The following is an 18,921-nucleotide window of genomic DNA, read 5'->3' as shown; positions in this document are numbered from 1 at the left end:
CAAACCATTTTCATTGCTGCACTATATGCTTTTATGAAGAGGGGAGTCATCAGTCATGTTATGCCTGAAGGCCACTGATGCAGGAGTCACGCATGCTTCCCTGTTGGTTTCCGCAGCTATAAAATGTCATAGTATAATTTATTACTTCATAACTATTGACGGGACTCACCATGTTATTTAACTCAGTGGGACAGAACGCCAACAGAGAGGAAACAAGCAGAAATCACTACAGGGGTGTAGGGCTGGGAATTGCCAGGGACCTCACGATATGATATTATCGCGATACCTAGATCCCACAGCATGCAGTCAGTCAGCTAGTATAGATTAGTAAAATAAACTCCTCTGTTCTTTGATCGTTATGCTTTTTATATCTTTAATCTTTTCAAGCATGGCCATGAATATTCTCACACACTCCACATATATTAATCATTCAGTAGAGGTAATTAGTAGTTGCTAAGATGTAAAGATGTAGGCATACTTAAGCGTGCCTAAATGTGCTAGCTACTGTATGCTAATGAATAGTCTTCAATAGTACAGAATCCACAAAAGGCTTCAATATTTCAGCACCATGGACAGAGCAGAAACTATGCAGCAGTGGCTGAGGTCCTATGGCTTACTAGTCAGTAGTATACAGTACTGCTCTCAGCCATACAGTATTCTCTTCACTGTCAACTAAAATCAGCCAACCATTGCCCCTAACTATGAACCCCTTTATGATGACACTACCACTCTGGCTACTCAGTGTGCAGTGTCACCATCGCAGAGAGAGAGAGAGAGAGAGAGAGAGAGAGAGAGAGAGAGAGAGAGAGAGAGAGAGAGAGAGAGAGAGAGAGAGAGAGAGAGAGAGAGAGAGAGAGAGAGAGAGAGAGAGAGAGAGAGAGAGAGAGAGAGAGAGAGAGAGAGAGAGAGAGAGAGAGAGAGAGAGAGAGAGAGAGAGAGAGAGAGAGAGAGAGAGAGAGAGAGAGAGAGAGAGAGAGAGAGAGAGAGTCTGACTGTGTGAGGGTCCATAAGCATCAGAGTCCTGCTAAATGACTTTCTTATCTGAAAGAGTCCAGAAGCATCGGGCTATAGGGCCACATGGACACTGCACAGTCAACACTCTCTTTACCACACTCTCTCTCTCTCTCTTTCCCTCTGTCCCTCTGTCTTTCTCTCTCTACCACATGTGGATGCTATGCATACTATATTTAGCAGAGAGGAGCAAGAGGTCCCTCTTCCTCCAGACTAGCATCAGACAGGAGAGGAGATATGGCTCAGAGTCGTGACTTCAGACTCCTACTCTGCTGCTGTGCTGTGGGCGAGGAAGGCTACTAAGTAGGCGTAATAAACATTCAATCCATGCAGTATGAAACACTTGGTTTCAGGTCCACATCACTTTGTCATACCTTAGTCTCATATTCAATGTGAGAAAGGTGGATTTTGAGGTTTGCAAGTACTATGTACACACACCCTCGCACAGACAGACAAACACTTCAGTAGGACTCTCTTATTATGGTTAACCTTCCCCACTCTAAAACACCCTGTCTCCATGATCACACAGAGGAGAGGATGTCACGACCATCAACCCTGTTCACCTTCTAGCAGGATAAAAACACTTCAGCGTCAACACTCTCACTCTACACACTAAAGTCTTATGCTAAACACAGATCAGAGGCGACAGAAACACATTTCATGCTGTGCTATTTCAGACGAGCAGTCTTCCATCAAGACAGGTCCTTTTGAAGTCACCTCAGCTAAGTGACAGGGTAAACATGGGGGGAGCAGGAATACTGATGAGATGGGGGGGGAGCAGGAATACTGATGATGCCGAGACACATCCATTTACACCAGAGGTGTCAAACTCATTTTGTGCCCGAGGTCGCATTCGGTTTTCAAAGAGGTCTGGAGGGCCGCACTGAAAATAGTTTATATCTCCTCGCCGTCAAAACCTGCAAAAAAGAGTCCTCTATCCATCATTTTTGATATTTTCGATGCTCCCTGACTGTTTAGCTTTCATTTCAGTGATTTTTAGCGACCTGGACAGAGTCAAGAAACTTTATGAATGTAGGTCCATTATAATTTCTACACAGTTTAGTGTTTCCCCTTGTTTGTTTTTTTTACTCAAACCACCCGCGGGCTGAATCCATCCCGCATGTTTGACACCCCTGATTTACACACGTAGGAAACAGCTAGGCTACTGTCACGTCTACTCCTGCTCCCCCTCTTCGGTTTACTAAACCACCGGTCCTGGCAACCACCATTACGCGCAACAGGCGTCAATCATTACACGCACCTGCTCCTCATGATGATGCACACCTGGACTCCATTACCTCACTCATTACCTCCCCTATAACTGGCACTCACTTCGGTTCATTCCCCAGGTAGTATTGATGTTGTGTCATGTACGTACGCTACTCTTGTTTCTTGTATTGTTACATGTTTCGTTTATTATTAAACTCACCACCTGCACTTGCTTCCCGACTCCCAGAGACTATGTTACAGCTACATGATGGGTTATGTTTTTCATAAGGTCTGCATGCATAAATCGGCATTACTTTGCAGGGAACATGGTATTTTTATGAATATATAGGCTATTCCAAGGGGGAAAATGGATGGTGCCAGTTTAACATTGAAAGACCAAGTCAGATATGTAAATATATACAGTGCCTTGAAAAGGTATTCATCCCCCTTGGCGTTTTTCCTATTTTGTTGCATTACAACCTGTAATTTAAATGGATTTTTATTTGGATTTCATGTAATGGACATACACAAAATAGTCCAAATTGGTGGAAGTGAAATGAAAAAAATAACTTGTTTCAAAGAATTCGAAAAAATAAATAACAGAAAAGTGGTGCGTGCATATGTATTCACCCCCTTTGCTATGAAGCCCCTAAATAAGATCTGGTGCAACCAATTACCTTCAGAAGTCACATAATTAGTTAAATAAAGTCCACCTGTGTGCAATCTAAGTGTCACATGATCTGTCACATAATCTCAGTATATACAATGACGGAAAAAAGTATTTGATCCCCTGCTGATTTTGTAAGTTTGCCCACTGACAAAGAAATGATCAATCTATAATTTTAATGGTAGGTTTATTTGAACAGTGAGAGACAGAATAACAACAAAATAATCCAGAAAAACACATGTCAAAAATGTTATAAATTGATTTGCATTTTAATGAGGAAAATAAGTATTTGACCCCTCTGCAAAACATGACTTAGTACTTGGTGGCAAAACCCTTGTTGGCAATCAAAGAGGTCAGACGTTTCTTGTAGTTGGCCACCAGGTTTGCACACATCTCAGGAGGGATTTTGTCCCGCTCCTCTTTGCAGATCTTCTCCAAGTCATTAAGGTTTCGAGGCTGACGTTTAGCAACTCGAACCTTCAGCTCCCTCCACAGATTTTCTATGGGATTAAGGTCTGAAGACTAGCTAGGCCACTCCAGGATCTTAATGTGCTTCTTCTTGAGCCACTCCTTTGTTGCCTTGGCCGTGTGTTTTGGGTAATTGTCATGCTGGAATACCCATCCACGACCCATTTTCAATGCCCTGGCTGAGGGAAGGAGGTTCTCACCCAAGATTTGACGGTACATGGCCCCGCCCATCGTCCCTTTGATGCGGTGAAGTTGTCCTGTCCCCTTAGCAGAAAAACACCCCCAAAGCATAATGTTTCCACCTCCATGTTTGACGGTGGGGATGGTGTTCTTGGGGTCATAGGCAGCATTCCTCCTCCTCCAAACACGGCTAGTTGAGTTGATGCCAAAGAGCTCCATTTTGGTCTCATCTGACCACAACACTTTCACCCAGTTCTCCTCTGAATCATTCAGATGTTCATTGGCAAACTTCAGACGGGCATGTATATGTGCTTTCTTGAGCAGGGGGACCTTGCGGGCACTGCAGGATTTCAGTCCTTCACTGTGTAGTGTGTTACCAATTGTTTTCTTGGTGACTATGGTCCCAGCTGCCTTGAGATCATTGACAAGATCCTCCCGTGTAGTTCTGGGCTGATTCCTCACCGTTCTCATGATCATTGCAACTCCACGAGGTGAAATCTTGCATGGAGCCCCAGGCCGAGGGAGATTGACAGTTCTTTTGTGTTTCTTCCATTTGCGAATAATCGCACCAACTGTTGTCACCTTCTCACCAAGCTGCTTGGCGATGGTCTTGTAGCCCATTCCAGCCTTGGGTAGGTCTACAATCTTGTCCCTGACATCCTTGGAGAGCTCTTTGGTCTTGGCCATGGTGGAGAGTTTGGAATCTGATTGATTGATTGCTTCTGTGGACAGGTGTCTTTTATACAGGTAACAAGCTGAGATTAGGAGCACTCCCTTTAAGAGTGTGCTCCTAATCTCAGCTCGTTACCTGTATAAAAGACACCTGGGAGCCAGAAATCTTTCTGATTGAGAGGGGGTCAAATACTTATTTCCCTCATTAAAATGCAAATCAATTTATAACATTTTTGACATGTGTTTTTCTGGATTTTTTTGTTGTTATTATGTCTCTCACTGTTCAAATAAACCTACCATTAAAATTATAGACTGATCATTTCTTTGTCAGTGGGCAAACGTACAAAATCAGCAGGGGATCAAATACTTTTTTCCCTCACTGTATACACCTGTTCTGAAAGGCTCCAGAGTCTAAAACACCACTAAGCAAGGGGCACCACCAAGCAAGTGGCACCATGAAGACCAATGAGCTCTCCAAACAGGTCAGGGACAAAGTTGTGGAGAAGTACAGATCAGGGTTGGGTTATAGAAAAATATCCGAAACTTTGAACATCCCACAGAGCACCATTAAATCCATTATTAAAAAATTGAAAGAATATGGCATCACAACAAACCTGCCAAGAGAGGGCCGACCACCAAAACTCACGGACCTGGCAAAGACGGCATTAATCAGAGAGGCAACAAAGAGACCAAAGATAACCCTGAAGGAGCTGCAAAGCTCCACAGTGGAGATTGGAGTATCTGTCCATAGGACCACTTTATGCCATACACTCCACAGACCTGGGCTTTACGGAAGAGTGGCCAGTGTTTGCCAAAAGCCAGGTGGGAGACTCCCCAAACATATGGAAGAAGGTACTCGGGTCAGATGAGACTAAAATTGAGCTTTTTGGCCATCAAGGAAAACGCTATGTCTGGCGCAAACCCAACACCTCTCATCACCCAGAGAACACCATCCCCACAGTGAAGCATGGTGGTGGCAGCATCATGCTGTGGGGATGTTTTTCATCAGCAGGGACTGGGAAACTGGTCAGAATTGAAGGAATGATGGATGGCGCTAAATACAGGGAAATTCTTGAGGGAAACCTGTTTCAGTCTTTTTAAGACTGGGACGGAGGTTCACCTTCCAGCAGGACAATGACCCTAAGCATACTGCTAAAGCAACACTCAAGTGGTTTAAGGGGAAACATTTACATGTCTTGGAATGGCCTAGTCAAAGCCCAGACCTCAATCCAATTGAGAATCTGTGGTATGACTTAAAGATTGCTGTACACCAGCGGAACCCATCCAACTTGAAGGAGCTGGAGCAGTTTTGCCTTGAAGAATGGGCAAAAATCCCAGTGGCTAGATGTGCCAAGCTTATAGAGACATACCCCAAGAGACTTGCAGCTGTAATTGCTGCAGAAGGTGGCCCTACAAAGTATTGACTTTGAAGGGGTGAATAGTTATGCACGCTCAAGTTTTCTGTCTTATTTCTTGTTTGTTTCACAATTAAAAATATTTTGCATCTTCAAAATGGTAGGCATGTTGTGTAAATCAAATGATACAAATCCCCAAAAAATCAATTTTAATTCCAGGTTGTAAGGCAACAAAATAGGAAAAATGCCAAGGGGGTGAATACTTTCGCAAGCCACTGTAATATATGTGTAGGCCTACCAGTAATCATGTAATGAAACCAGGCAAACAAAAATAAAACACTTGACTCAAAGATTAGCATGTATCACCATGAACACACCTGAATAAATAACCACCCACAGATCTAAGCCAGTGAAGCAAACATTAGATAGAGTGGCGCAGCGGTGTAGGCCATCATTGTAAATAAGAATTTGTTCTTAACTGACTTGCCTAGTTAAATAAAGGTAAAAATAAAAAAATTTGTAAATATAGCAGAATTACAGAGGCCGAGAGGAGGGTGGTGGTGGTGGGTGACTCATTCCAAAGCCATCAAAGAGAAAGTATTATCTCCAGCTCCAATAAGCTGCTAGCTGCTAGCTCTAGTCCAGTTGACATCACATCTGCATCCCAAACACTATTCCCTACACTGTGCACTACTTCTGACCAGAGCACTATAGTTGCACTATATAGGGAATAGGGTGCCATTTGGGACACAGACCACATCTTCAGTAGTTGTTGAAACAGCAGCACACAGATGCGGCCTCCAGATAAATAATTAATTGCAGAGGAAACTGATGCATCCATCCCGCATGCCTTAAAAAAAAACCATTAGTACCAACATACACCTCTAAATAGTGTTTGTGCTACAGTAGCTAGCTGCCTGGCCTGCAACATCTACAAAGAATACTGAACAGGTCTATAATTACCTCTTCATTGATACCAGTTTCCTTTGAATAACATAGTTATCAGTACACACATGTAATTACGAACAGGAATAGGAAGAGAAAAAAGTAATACAAATACAATGTTACTTCAGTGTGTTCTACTCCACCATTTAGCTTCTGAGCATCCTTGAACAACACTGATCCTACTACTTACAAGCATTTAATTGAGACAACACTGACAGTGCTATAATTTAGATGGTGTTCATTACCATATTATAGCACAGTACATCATCATACTGTAGGATGTAAATGGAGAGAGAGAGAGAGAGAGTGAGAGAGAATGAAAGAGAGAAAGAATGAAAGAGAGAGAATGGGGAAGTGAGAGAGAATTAACATTTTAGAATGAGAGAGAGAGAGAGAGAGAGAGAGAGAGAGAGAGAGAGAGAGAGAGAGAGAGAGAGAGAGAGAGAGAGAGAGAGAGAGAGAGAGTATGTCAGAATACAAGCAGCATTATGATGAAAGATGCAGAAATCATCATCTCCTGAGCACATATCTCCTCACATAAACTACTAGCTACTGCATAAATAATTCATGATATGAGATCTGGCGGAGCTTTAGTGGAAATTGACTGGGAGAAGTTCAGAGGCTTTTCTCTCTCTCCTCAGCTAGTCCTGATGCACTGGAGGTACTGGAGGGAAGGGTAATGAGCAGCACTGAGGGGCTGACTGTCTCCCCTGTTACACAGACTGAATGTAGGTCTGCTGAATGCTAAATACTGCTTAAGCTGGAGATAATGAGGAATGGTAGGTTTTATCTTTTGGATATCAATTTTGTAGAGTGCAGTTATTATATCATTCTACTTGGTAAAAAACAAATAACTATATAGTATTAGTACAAAGCTAACATTTTCCTGATCTGATATTCTACATTTACAAAGGTAAATGAGGTTAGGGAAAGGCCCATTAAGACAAAGAAACAAGGTAGGAGGTACACTGGTGCCATCCATCATAGTGAAACATGAGCCAAGAATCAGGTTAACCTTTTTAACCACGCTCCAAAAAATGTACAATGTGAAGTAGATTGATCAAGATGTTGTGGATTTGGACTGATTTACTGTACATGTAAATAAATCAGGAGACCAATAACACTCTAAAACCCATCATGCACTCCATGGCCTTGTAAAGTTAAAGGGATACTTCAGGATTTTGGCAATGAGGCACTTTATCTACTTCCCCAGAGTCAGATGAACTCGTGGATACAATTTTTATGTCTTTGAATGCAGTTTGAAGGAAGTTGCTAACTAGAGCTAGCACAATTGCTAACTAGTGTTAGCGCAATGACTGGAAGTCTATGGGTATCTGCTTGCATGCTAGTAGATACCCATAGAGTTCCAGTCATTGTGCTAATGCTAGTTAGCACTGGTTCACGAAACTACCTCTAACTTCCTTCATACTGGACACAGAGACAAAAAATTATCCACGAGTTCATCTGACTCTGGGGAAATAGATAAAGAGTCAAAATCCTGAAATATCCCTTTAATGTACCACTATATTCATAAACCATACCACTAATGATCTTCAGTTCCTATTTAGGTGAGGGCTACATAATTCACACACAAGTTCTATGGGACCTTATCAATAAAGAAAATCCCTACCTATGTATGCAGTGGCACCAGCGGGATATGTTCCGTAAAGTTCCCCTGACAGTCCCAGGTCCCTAGAGACACACAAACAGACAGACAGACAGACAGGAGCCAATTAACAGCTGGCCTCAGGCTGCTGTCCCCAGTGTCTGTGTGAAGCCACTGGATCCAGGGTGAGAATGGGATTTCCAAGGACATGGCCCTGCAGCTGAGCTCATAGGCTTTTTTAAAATGCACATAGGCTTTTTTTAAATGCACTTTCCCTTTGTTCCTTTAAGGGGCCAGATAGAACATCCTCATGAATAAACTCAAACTATGTGGGTTTTACAATGCTTTTAAAAAAGATAAAGAGCATGGTGACATCAAGTAATTCTGTTTTGGAAGGAGCCACATTTTCAACAGGGAAATATTCCCACACAGTGACGATGATGATGTTGCTGAGCTGAGCCATAACGTAACTATGTTTAATAATAAAAGACAGTCTGTTTGGAGGGAGTGTCAGAGTAGAGAGAACCCACACTGCCTCCTCCTGAGTGTCCATACAGGCTCCCAGTGACAACACAGAAATAAAACAAGGAGAGCAGAGCAGGGTCACTCATCTGGAAGCATAGGGATAGAGGGATGGAGGGACAGAGGGTGGAGGGAAAGTGAAAGGGATGGAGGGGTGGAGGGACAGAGGATGGAGGGAAAGAGAAAGGGATGGAGGGGTGGAGGCGGGTAAGGTTACTGGGTAGAGTGGCTTAGGGGAGAGATATTTCAGAAACCCTGATATGCAGTCACTGTATTCTATTAGCTCCTCAGGAAATAAAAACTCAATTTAGGCAATGGTGAATGCACTTGTTACCCCAAAAGGACAACCTAGCCAAGGGATGGGCAACTTTGATGGGGGTGGGGACACAACAAATCTGAACTCATCACGAGGGGCCGCAGTTGCCAAACTAATTTCCTGCAATTTTACCCATTTTGCCATAGGGTGGAGAGAAATGTTTGCAGTTTTTAATATGATATCCGAGTGAGACCGACTAACCAAATCAATGGGGGCCCCCCAGCCGGTAATTCGACCATGATAACAAGTTTAGATAGCTGGCCACTAAATGAATTTAGCAATCTAAAAAATGTTAGCTGACATGGGCTAATTGACTGACTATCAGTGACTGACAAAACAAGAGAAAATCTGCTGATGCACAACCAAATTGTATATTCTACTTGTGTATTCTACTAGTCTACTTGTGTATTCTACTATTCTACTTGTGTATTCTACTATTCTACTTGTGTATTCTACTATTCTACTTGTATATTCTACTATTCTAACTCGCAACAGTTAGTTAAGACCTCGATCCCTGGCCTAGCCAAAGAGACACATGATGTGCACTTTGTGTCACGATCGTCGTAAGAACCGGACCAAGGCGCAGCGTGATATGCGTACATCTTTTAATGAGTACTTTAAACAATTAACAAAACAATACGTGAAGTCCTAAGGTTAACAAACACAAACCTCTCCGGAACAAGATCCCACAAATGACAAGTGCAAAACAGGCTGCCTAAGTATGGTTCCCAATCAGAGACAACAAGCCACAGCTGCCTCTGATTGGGAACCACCCTGGCCAACATAGAAACACATGAACTAGAACATGAACATAGAACACTAAACATAGAAACTAACACCCTGGCTCAACATATAAGAGTCCCCAGAGCCAGGGCGTGACAGTACCCCCCCCCCCCCTGCGACCGCGCCAACTAAACCCAACAGGGGAGGGGCCGGGTGGGCATTCCGCCTCAGAGGCGGATCCGGCTCCGGGCGTGACCACCACTCTCTAGCTACCCCCACCGTAGCGCCCCTGGTCTGGTCTGGCCCCGCTGGCTGGAGCTGGACTGGACATAGGTGGAGCGGATTGCTTAGGCTCCGGTGTGGAGCAGCTGACCGGTACCTGACCAGGCACCGGTGGAACAGGCACTGGCTGTGCCGGACTGACGACGCGCACCACTGGCTTGGTGCGGGGAGCAGGAACCGGCCGGACCGGGCTGGCGACGCGCACCACTGGCTTGGTGCGGGGAGCAGGGACGGGCCGACTGACGACGCCGCACCACTGGCTAGGTGCGGGGAGCAGGAACGGGCCGGACCGGTTGCTGGACGCCGCACCACTGGCTTGGTGCGGGGAGCAGGGACGGGCCGGACCGGGCTGACGACGCGCACCACTGGCTTGGTGCGGGGAGTAGGAACGGGCTGGACCGGGCTGACGACGCGCACCACTGGCTTGGTGCGGGGAGCAGGAACAGGCCGGACTGGGCTGGCGACGCGCACCACAGGCTTGGTGCGGGGAGCAGGAACAGGCCGGACCGGGCTGGCGACGCGCACCACTGGCTTAGTGCGGGGAGCAGGAACGGGTTGGGCCGTGCTGGGAACACGCACCACTAACTTAGTGCGGGGAGCAGGAACGGGCCTGGCCGTACTGGGAACACACACCACTGGCCTTGTGCGGGAATCAGGAACGGGCCGGACCGGACTGGTGACACACACCACTTGCTTGGTGCGAGGAGCGGGACTGGGTTTCCTCATAAACCTCCGCTCCCTCTGCTGCCTACTCAGTTCCTCTCGCCGTGCCTCCACACTCTCCTTCTCCCTCCTGACCAATGGCCCCCGTAACCTGGTGGCCTCCTCTCCTAGTCCACAAACTCGCCCTGAGGCTGCCTCCAGCAGCCCTGTCGTCCATGCCGTGTGCCCCCCCCCAAAAAAATTATTGGGGTTGCCTCTCGCCTGTCCGACGACGGCCCGGTTGGCGCCGCTTCTCCTCTCCTGCCTGGGTCTCCCCATTCATCGCCCTCCGGTAACGGACGGCCTCCTCCTCGGTGATCTTCCCCCAACCGAGGAGGACATCCACTAGCGTTACCTCCGGCGTTTGCTCCTGGACACGCTGCTTGGTCCTTATTTGGTGGGATCTTCTGTCACGATCGTCGTAAGAACCGGACCAAGGCGCAGCGTGATATGCGTACATCTTTTAATTAGTACTTTAAACAATTAACAAAACAACAAAACGATACGTGAAGTCCTAAGGTCAACAAACACAAACCTCTCCGGAACAAGATCCCACAAATGACAAGTGCAAAACAGGCTGCCTAAGTATGGCTCCCAATCAGAGACAACAAGCCACAGCTGCCTCTGATTGAGAACCACCCCGGCCAACATAGAAACACATGAACTAGAACATGAACATAGAACACTAAACATAGAAACTAACACCCTGGCTCAACATATAAGAGTCCCCAGAGCCAGGGCGTGACACTTTGTTATTTCATTAAAAAGAAGGCTCTCTCTAATCTAAAATTGTTTGGGTAAATCAGGTCTGGATAGCCTAATTCCTAAATGATAAGATTTAGGGAAAATAAATATATTCTTTATGCAACCAGTGTTGTCATCTGGAGCTCCTGGAACTCATGTGTAGTCTTGTTCCCTGAGGACATAGGGTTATGGAAAGGGTCAGGCATGCAGTCAGCCCTGCGGCCACACAGAACCATGACACTCTGAGACCATATAGACTGTATTTATATAATACATATACTGAGTGTAAAAACATGATGAACATCTGCTCTTTCCATGACTGACCAGGTGAATCCAGGTGAAAGCTATGATTCATTATAGATGTCACATGTTAAATCCACCTCAATCAGAAGGGGAGGTGACAGGTTAAAGAAGGATTTTTAAGCCTTGAGAGAATTGAGGCATGGATTGTGTGTGTGTGTGCCATTCAGAAGGTGAATGGGAAAGACAAAAGATGTAAGTGCCTATGAACGGGGTATGGTAGTAGGTGCCAGGCGCACCGGTTTGTGTCAAGAACTGCAATGCTGCTGGGTTTTTCAGGCTCAACAGTTTCCTGTGTGTATCAAGAATGGTCCAACACCCAAAGGACACCCAGCCAACTTGACACAACTGTGGGAAGCATTGGAGTCAATATGGGCCAGCATCCCTGTGGAACGCTTTCGACACCTTGTAGAGTCCATGCCCTGACGAATTGACAACAATTTCTCCGAGAACTAATTATAGATACTCAAACTCTTTCTTTCACTTGGATTTAAATAAAAAAAATCCTTGCCAAGAGAGGGAATCACAAATGCAACTGTCAACAGAGAGATACTGGGGAATCTGTTTTTAGACTATGCCAACTAACTGCCAACTGACACAGTGGGCCAAGGGGAACACTGTACTGGCAGCCCATTACCTATGCTGGAGGGTCAACCTGGGAAAACACACACTGCTCAGCTCTGAAGCAGCCTGACGAGGAAACATTCAGGATGCTTCCCAAATGGCACCCTTTTCTCAATATAGTGCACTACACTTTATAGGAAATAGGCTGCCATTTGGGACGCGCCATCAGTCAGGAAGCTCTTCACTCTGAGTCTCACAGAAAGAGTCTCACATGGTCGTCATGGATCGATAGACACCGAGACGCACAGAAAATGTCACATCCAGAAAATGCCTCATTTTTCTTCCGTCCTACACATTGCGTATGGGTGGTCCTCTGTAGCTCAATTGGTAGAGCATGGCGCTTGTAACGCCAGGGTAGTGGGTTCGATCCCCGGGACCACCCATACGTAAAAATTTATGCACACATGACTGTAAGTTGCTTTGGATAAAAGTGTCTGCTAAATGGCATATTATTATTATATTATCCATGGCAGTGTATGAAAGGAGACATTTAGTAATTTAGTCAAGGAGACATGTGTCATACAGTGGCCTGTATTCATGGATGCCAAGGGAAGGGTTATTCCCAAAAAATTGACCAAGAAAAAAATAGTTTAAAATATAAAAAATATCTTTCATCTCTCTTTGTTTCACAATTTTCCTTCAATTCGCAAGAGGCTGAATGTACTGTATCTCACAGGAGAAAGCATCCGAGCGAGCGAAACAGTGCCCCTCTGTCTCTCTGTGTGTAGGCCATCTATCTGATGCTGTCTGGTCCAAACGAGTATGACATTGTTGCCACCCGTATCATTGAACGCAAGGGAAGCCAGCAAGCATCTAGCCTCCTTTGACAAAAATAAAATAAAACATTAGCCAATCAGCGTTGAGCTAAACTGAGCGAGCTCAACTGTGAATGGTCCTGGCGCACCAAAAAAAAGTGTCAAGGGAAGCCAGCTTGGATTTGGCTTCACTCCTATCAAATCCCATTGAGAGCATACGTCATTGACAGAAAAACTTCAATTGTTGCATCTCGTTGTGTTGTTGTCCTCAGGTGGCTAGCTAGCCAGTTAGCTAAAATTGGCCCTTTCCTAAATTAGCCATGGATGAAGATAGGGATTTGGACTTGTGGTTTTACTTAATTCTCCCTACTGGCCAATGATTTTATAACGCGATTCTGATCCAACCATTAATTCATACATTGTTGTGCCCCTGGTCTGAGAGGATGGAAGTTCAATATGTAGCTAGATGTAGAAGGCTAATGTTAACTAGCTAACGTTGCCCATGAATGAAAGTTAGGCTAGCGAGCAAGCATTTTAGTCAGGTAGCCTAGGATAACAAAAAATTATTATAATAATAAATAATATGCCATTTAGCAGACGCTTTTATCCAAAGCGACTTACAGTCATGCGTGCATACATTTTTGTGTATGGGTGGTCCCGGGGATCGAACCCACTACCTTGGCGTTACAAGCGCCGTGCTCTACCAGCTGAGCTACAGAGGACCACCCATACGCAATGCGTAGGACGGAAGAAAAATGAGGCATTTTCTGGATGCGTCATTTCCTGGTTGCTAAAACTCTAATAGTTTGCCTAATTTAAGTTTATGTGACAAAACAGGCAATCAGTGTACCATCTAAACTGCTGTGAATTTTTTTTTCAATAACCAGAAATATTGTATTTTCAGCTGCAAATACGAAACTTAAGAATGGGAAGCATAGAAACAGCGCATATAGAACAGATCTACCGCTCCTTGGACTTACTTTCAACGATAATGACAGATATATCTAATATTTCTATGTGAATTTGGTCGGGTTGCCCTAAAAGTTACATATAGGCCAAAAAAAACTAGCAGGTTGAGCACGAGTATGCAGCAGTGAAGGAGGTGGAGAGTGCAGAACAGCCAGAAAGTCAAAGAGCAGCAGCAGAGTTAGCCACAGGTTTGTGCAGGGTTAGTGGTAGCTAACTAGCTAGTCTCCCTCAGAATAGGGGTTGGCTAATGCTAATAAGCTAGTGTTAGCGCTCAGCATCCTTAAGCTATTGGGTGTCAGTCAGAGTTATTTAACAGTATATCTAGTGAATGGACAAGCTAAGGATGTTGATATTTTCCTTGTCTCAGCTGATATTAGGAAAAGTGTTTATTTCCAGCAAGTGTATTTTATGGGATTCGTTTCTGTAGCTAGCTTGGCTGGCTAGCCACTTCGGTAGCTGAGTCCCAAGAGATGAGAGAACGTTTTTCTGACTGAAGCACATATCTTCTGACAGTGACACAGTGCCTCCCTGTGGACTGAAGCTGAACTTTACTACAACTTGATATTAACCCTGGTTAAAATTGGCAATGTTGAGGTGGTAGAACTGACTAAATTTAATTAATTATAGAGGTCTTATAACCTATTCCATTCTACAGGTAAACATGCTTGGCTAATGTCTGTTATTTCCATATAGGCTATGTAACTATTTGTAAAACAAACTGCCCATTATTAAATTGGTGAAAATATTTCATAAAACTTTTACCTTTATTAGTATTTTTATTAACTTAATAAAAACAATAATCTATTGTTGTTGCATTGTCGAGAAGTTAACCTGCAAGTAAGTATTTTATTGCCATGTATATCATAGGTAATTTTTTTTGGCTCATGTCTCTATATTCATTTAGCCTAGGGGCTATGTAGCTTCTTATCTGTAATGTTTGGAGTTGTGTTGCTCTGTTATGCAGACACTTGAATTGTTCTTTACTGTTGAGTTGCCCTGGTTGTGTCAGTATACAATAACTTTAAAGAGCAATTGCCCCTAAAATCCTACTTCTCATTTAGAAAACAGCATGTTGTATCGATATGAGTCAGAAACATTTATTCTACATATGCCCACAGCTGGCAGTACACAAGTAATCATCAATTCAGAGTGCAGCTGCAGGCGACCCTATCGTAAAGGCGACCCTATGGTAAATTTGGGTTGACTTTGAATAGCCCTATGGGTCTAGTAAGGGACCGTTGGTAAATTACACAATGTACATGGGACAATATGTAAAAAATTCCAATAGCTCCAAATTTTAATGTCTTAAAAACCTCAAACCAACTATAAATTGTAGAAATTCATATAAAATATTGAAAACATTTAATGAGACAACTAAAATATATTGTCCCATTTACAGTGTGTAAGTTATTGACGGTCCCTAACATAGCCCCGGAGATAGGCTATCTAAAGTCAGTCAGGTTGCACTCCAGCAGGCTGAAGCTAATTGGCAAAATAATTTGGCTAACTCTTCCCATGTTCGAACACACACACGAGACACCCACATCAAACCACACCCCGAATCCAACTCACATTTGAATTCAGTTATGGGCGCTAGCATTTCTTAATGAACCAAATCTAAAACGAAGCCAAATCAGGAAGTGCAGTCGCCCTTTAAAACTAACTAATGACATGTTGTACCTCTACCTTGCTACCTTGAAGAAGAGCCAAGGAGGAGGACAGATGAGAACAGCAGGACAGTGGAGCACTTAGAACAGCAGCAGCCAGGGGCAACTGCTAGGGATGAGGATGATTTAGGTGACCCAGACACAGGCCCAAAACAAGTTAAGCTACCCAGTATCCTCTTGACTGTTTTGGACTGAAAAACTAAAGAGGCACACCAGACAACACACAGAGACAGCAACAGAAGAGTAGATGATGGAGAGACACCAGACAAGACACAGAGATAGCAACAGAAGAGTAGGATATGATGGAGAGACACACCAGATAAGACCAGACAAGAAACAGAGACCGGAACAGAAGAATAGGTGATGGAGAGAGACACACCAGACAAGACACAGAGACAGCAACAGAAGAATAGGATATGGTGGAGCGAGACACCAGAAGAACAGAACAGGCCATAACAGAAGAGAATAGACAAAAGAGATAGTAACAAACAAGAACCTGAGACAGCAACAGACAAGACACAGAGAAAGTGGCAGAAGAGATGGAGAGAGAACAGAGGTGGGTTGAGCACACGGTAGACTGTATCACTTCAAGCTGCTCTATAGATTCTATTTAGTTTGATTTATTTGCACAAATTATAACAGGTGAAATACAGACAGTGAAAAAGTAAAACATGGTTTACAAATAATTTACAGTTGAGGTGAAAAAGCCTTTAGAATTACTTTTAAAACAATTGTTTACTTTTACACTTTTTACAAACAGGGCAAGACGAGAGAAGAAGGTAGACAAGAGACAGCAACAGAAGAAGGTAGACAGGAGGGACAGCAACAGACAACATAGAGAAAGTGATGGAGCGAGGCAGAGTATGAGTGATCACACAGTAGACTGTGTCACTTAAAGCTGCTCTATGGATTATAATTACTGCACATTGTGTGTGTGCGCTTGAAAGGGGGTTACCTAGTCAGTTGTACAACTGAATGCATTCAACTGAAATGTGTCCTCCTCATTTAACCCAACCCCTCTAATCGACATCATCAGCCCACGGGGAACAGTGGGTTAACTGCCTTGCTCAGGGGCAGAACGACAGATTTTTACCTTGTCAGCTCGGGGATTTGATCCAGCAACCTTTCGGCTACTGGCCCAACGCTCCTACCTGCCAGGCTACCTGCCGCCTAAGAGAGAGGGTGTTTGGGTACTGTGGAATTCTTTAAACAGTTTGGCTCATTGGACAGGTCAGTCTATGTTTGAAGTTGTTGAGTGGTATGGAGGTTTTTGGCAATACACTGTAGATGTATGTGTTCCCGAGTAGAGAGTGTTCCAGAGTAGACAGACCCACAGTAGCTACTGTAATTGAGCACCGGCAGTATCTGCTGTGGCAGGTGCAAGTTACCTGAAAAATATCTAATCTCTCAATGTTAATTTCAAAGTGCACCAAATTCATGCATTTAGCTGTTGAAATTATTTTTTTTTTTGCCGGGGGAGGATGCCCCCGGTCCCCCCTACTGGCTTTGGGCTAAGCCCAAAATGTCTTCAAATCCTAGAATTGCCCATGCTATAGGAGGTGAATATGACGAATGGGCTATAGGCCGGTTTAGTTCCATGATGTACAGGCCCTGTCAGCTCTATGACCGGGTCAATTCCCTTAGAACAGCTGAGACAAGGAGAATATCAATCAATACATCATACATGACAGAGGAGATGACCTATGCATAACATGCTGCTACAGTCAAAAACAATTTAACCGACATGGGACACAATTAAAAGGCTAATGTGAACAACACATTCTGACATATACACCAGCTGGGAAACTACAGAAAGAGTCTTGGGGAATTCAATTAGGGAAGAAAATGCTTCTGCTATTGAGAGTTCTGTTTTGTCTCTAAGTGACAGCTCCTTATATTGGTTTACTGGCAGGCAGCAGGCAACCTCCTAAACCACACCCTGATGTATGTGTTTTCATCAAGTTGTTGTTTACATTCCTCGGACACTAATGCTATATGCAACATTTTTGCATTGTAATTTCAGAAAATGTCATTAATGCATCTACAGTAATAGTGGAATGATAGTGTTTCACAATATTTTACCCCCAAAAATATTTTGGCCCACACCAAATTGCATTCTAATGGTGCAGCCTTCTTATTGCTCAACAGACCTGCTCTTGTTGTCAGATTGCCTGGGGCCAACAAATCTCTTGTTGTCAACTCAACAACGGACCAGTAAATTTGACAACAAAATATTTGCTGGCCCTTGTCAATTTGACAACAATAGAGTTTAATTGTTACGTGTAGTACCTTTAAGGTCCTCTGTAGCTCAATTGGTAGAGCATGGCGCTTGTAACGCCAGGGTAGTGGGTTCGATCCCCGGGACCACCCATACGTAAAAATGTATGCACGCATGACTGTAAGTCGCTTTGGATAAAAGCGTCTGCTAAATGGCATATTATTATTATTTTATATTATTTAAATTCACGTATAACATGTATCTTTCTCCTAGCTTTCTCCTCTGTGGCAGAAAATATTCAAAGAACTGCGACTCCCATTCACCTTTGCTACAATACCTACCCTGGGTATTAGAAATAGCATGATAGTTAGTGGCTACGCGAATACAACTTGGCTCCATGGGTTCTCTGGAAATGTTCTAGCGTTCTATAGAAACAAGTGAAAACAACTGAAAAATAAATGTCGCAAATAACAAAACTATTTCAATGTTCAAACATGTTCACTTTCAAATTCTCATACATGTTATACGTGAATTTAAAGGTACTACGTCTTGAATACAAAAACACTCTCAAACGAGCATGTATCCTAAACCAGATTCAATACGCAATACAGCTTTAAATAAGTATGAAACATGCGTGTTTTGGTGCTTACCTCTTTCTTTGACAGGAGTGGCAGCCTGGAGTTTGCGAGCTTGCTTGGTCTGTCTCGTGCGCAGCTGAGGTGGCACTGGTACCCTTACGCTGGTGTTGAGGTGCTGCCTAGCGACGTGCAATCAACAGCCAATGAGATCATTTTGAAGAAAAAAGTACAAAATAGCCTCTGCCGTCATCTTATATTATACTAAGAGCTTCAACAACATATGCCAGCTCTTGGCAGTGGAACCATTGATTTTTCTCGAAGTCCTGGCAGATGACAGCCGTGAAATGAAACGTAGAAATGCATTAGGAAACATTTCCTGACAAAGTGCTTTCATAATAGTAAGTAGAC

General features: G+C 43.8%; 1 protein-coding gene across 2 annotated transcripts in view; it reads right to left on the bottom strand.

The window, feature by feature from the left end:
* Positions 1 to 18,661, bottom strand: part of LOC121545656 (rap1 GTPase-activating protein 1) — a 129,013-nt gene extending 110,352 nt beyond the window's left edge. The window contains exons 1-2 of one of the 2 annotated variants that reach the window (XM_041856395.2): positions 18,586 to 18,639; positions 8,138 to 8,199 (exon numbers count right to left, since the gene is read on the bottom strand). The gene's annotated coding sequence lies outside the window, so the exon portion shown is untranslated. Of the gene's footprint in view, positions 1 to 8,137; positions 8,200 to 18,585 lie in introns of both variants that reach the window. The other variant, XM_041856392.2, reaches the window with a different exon arrangement.
* Between the last annotated feature and the right edge of the window lie 260 nt (positions 18,662 to 18,921).

This window comes from Coregonus clupeaformis, chromosome 30 (genome assembly GCF_020615455.1).
Source record: "Coregonus clupeaformis isolate EN_2021a chromosome 30, ASM2061545v1, whole genome shotgun sequence".
NCBI classification, from domain to species: domain Eukaryota; kingdom Metazoa; phylum Chordata; class Actinopteri; order Salmoniformes; family Salmonidae; genus Coregonus; species Coregonus clupeaformis.
This window is presented reverse-complemented; position numbering and strand designations above follow the sequence as displayed.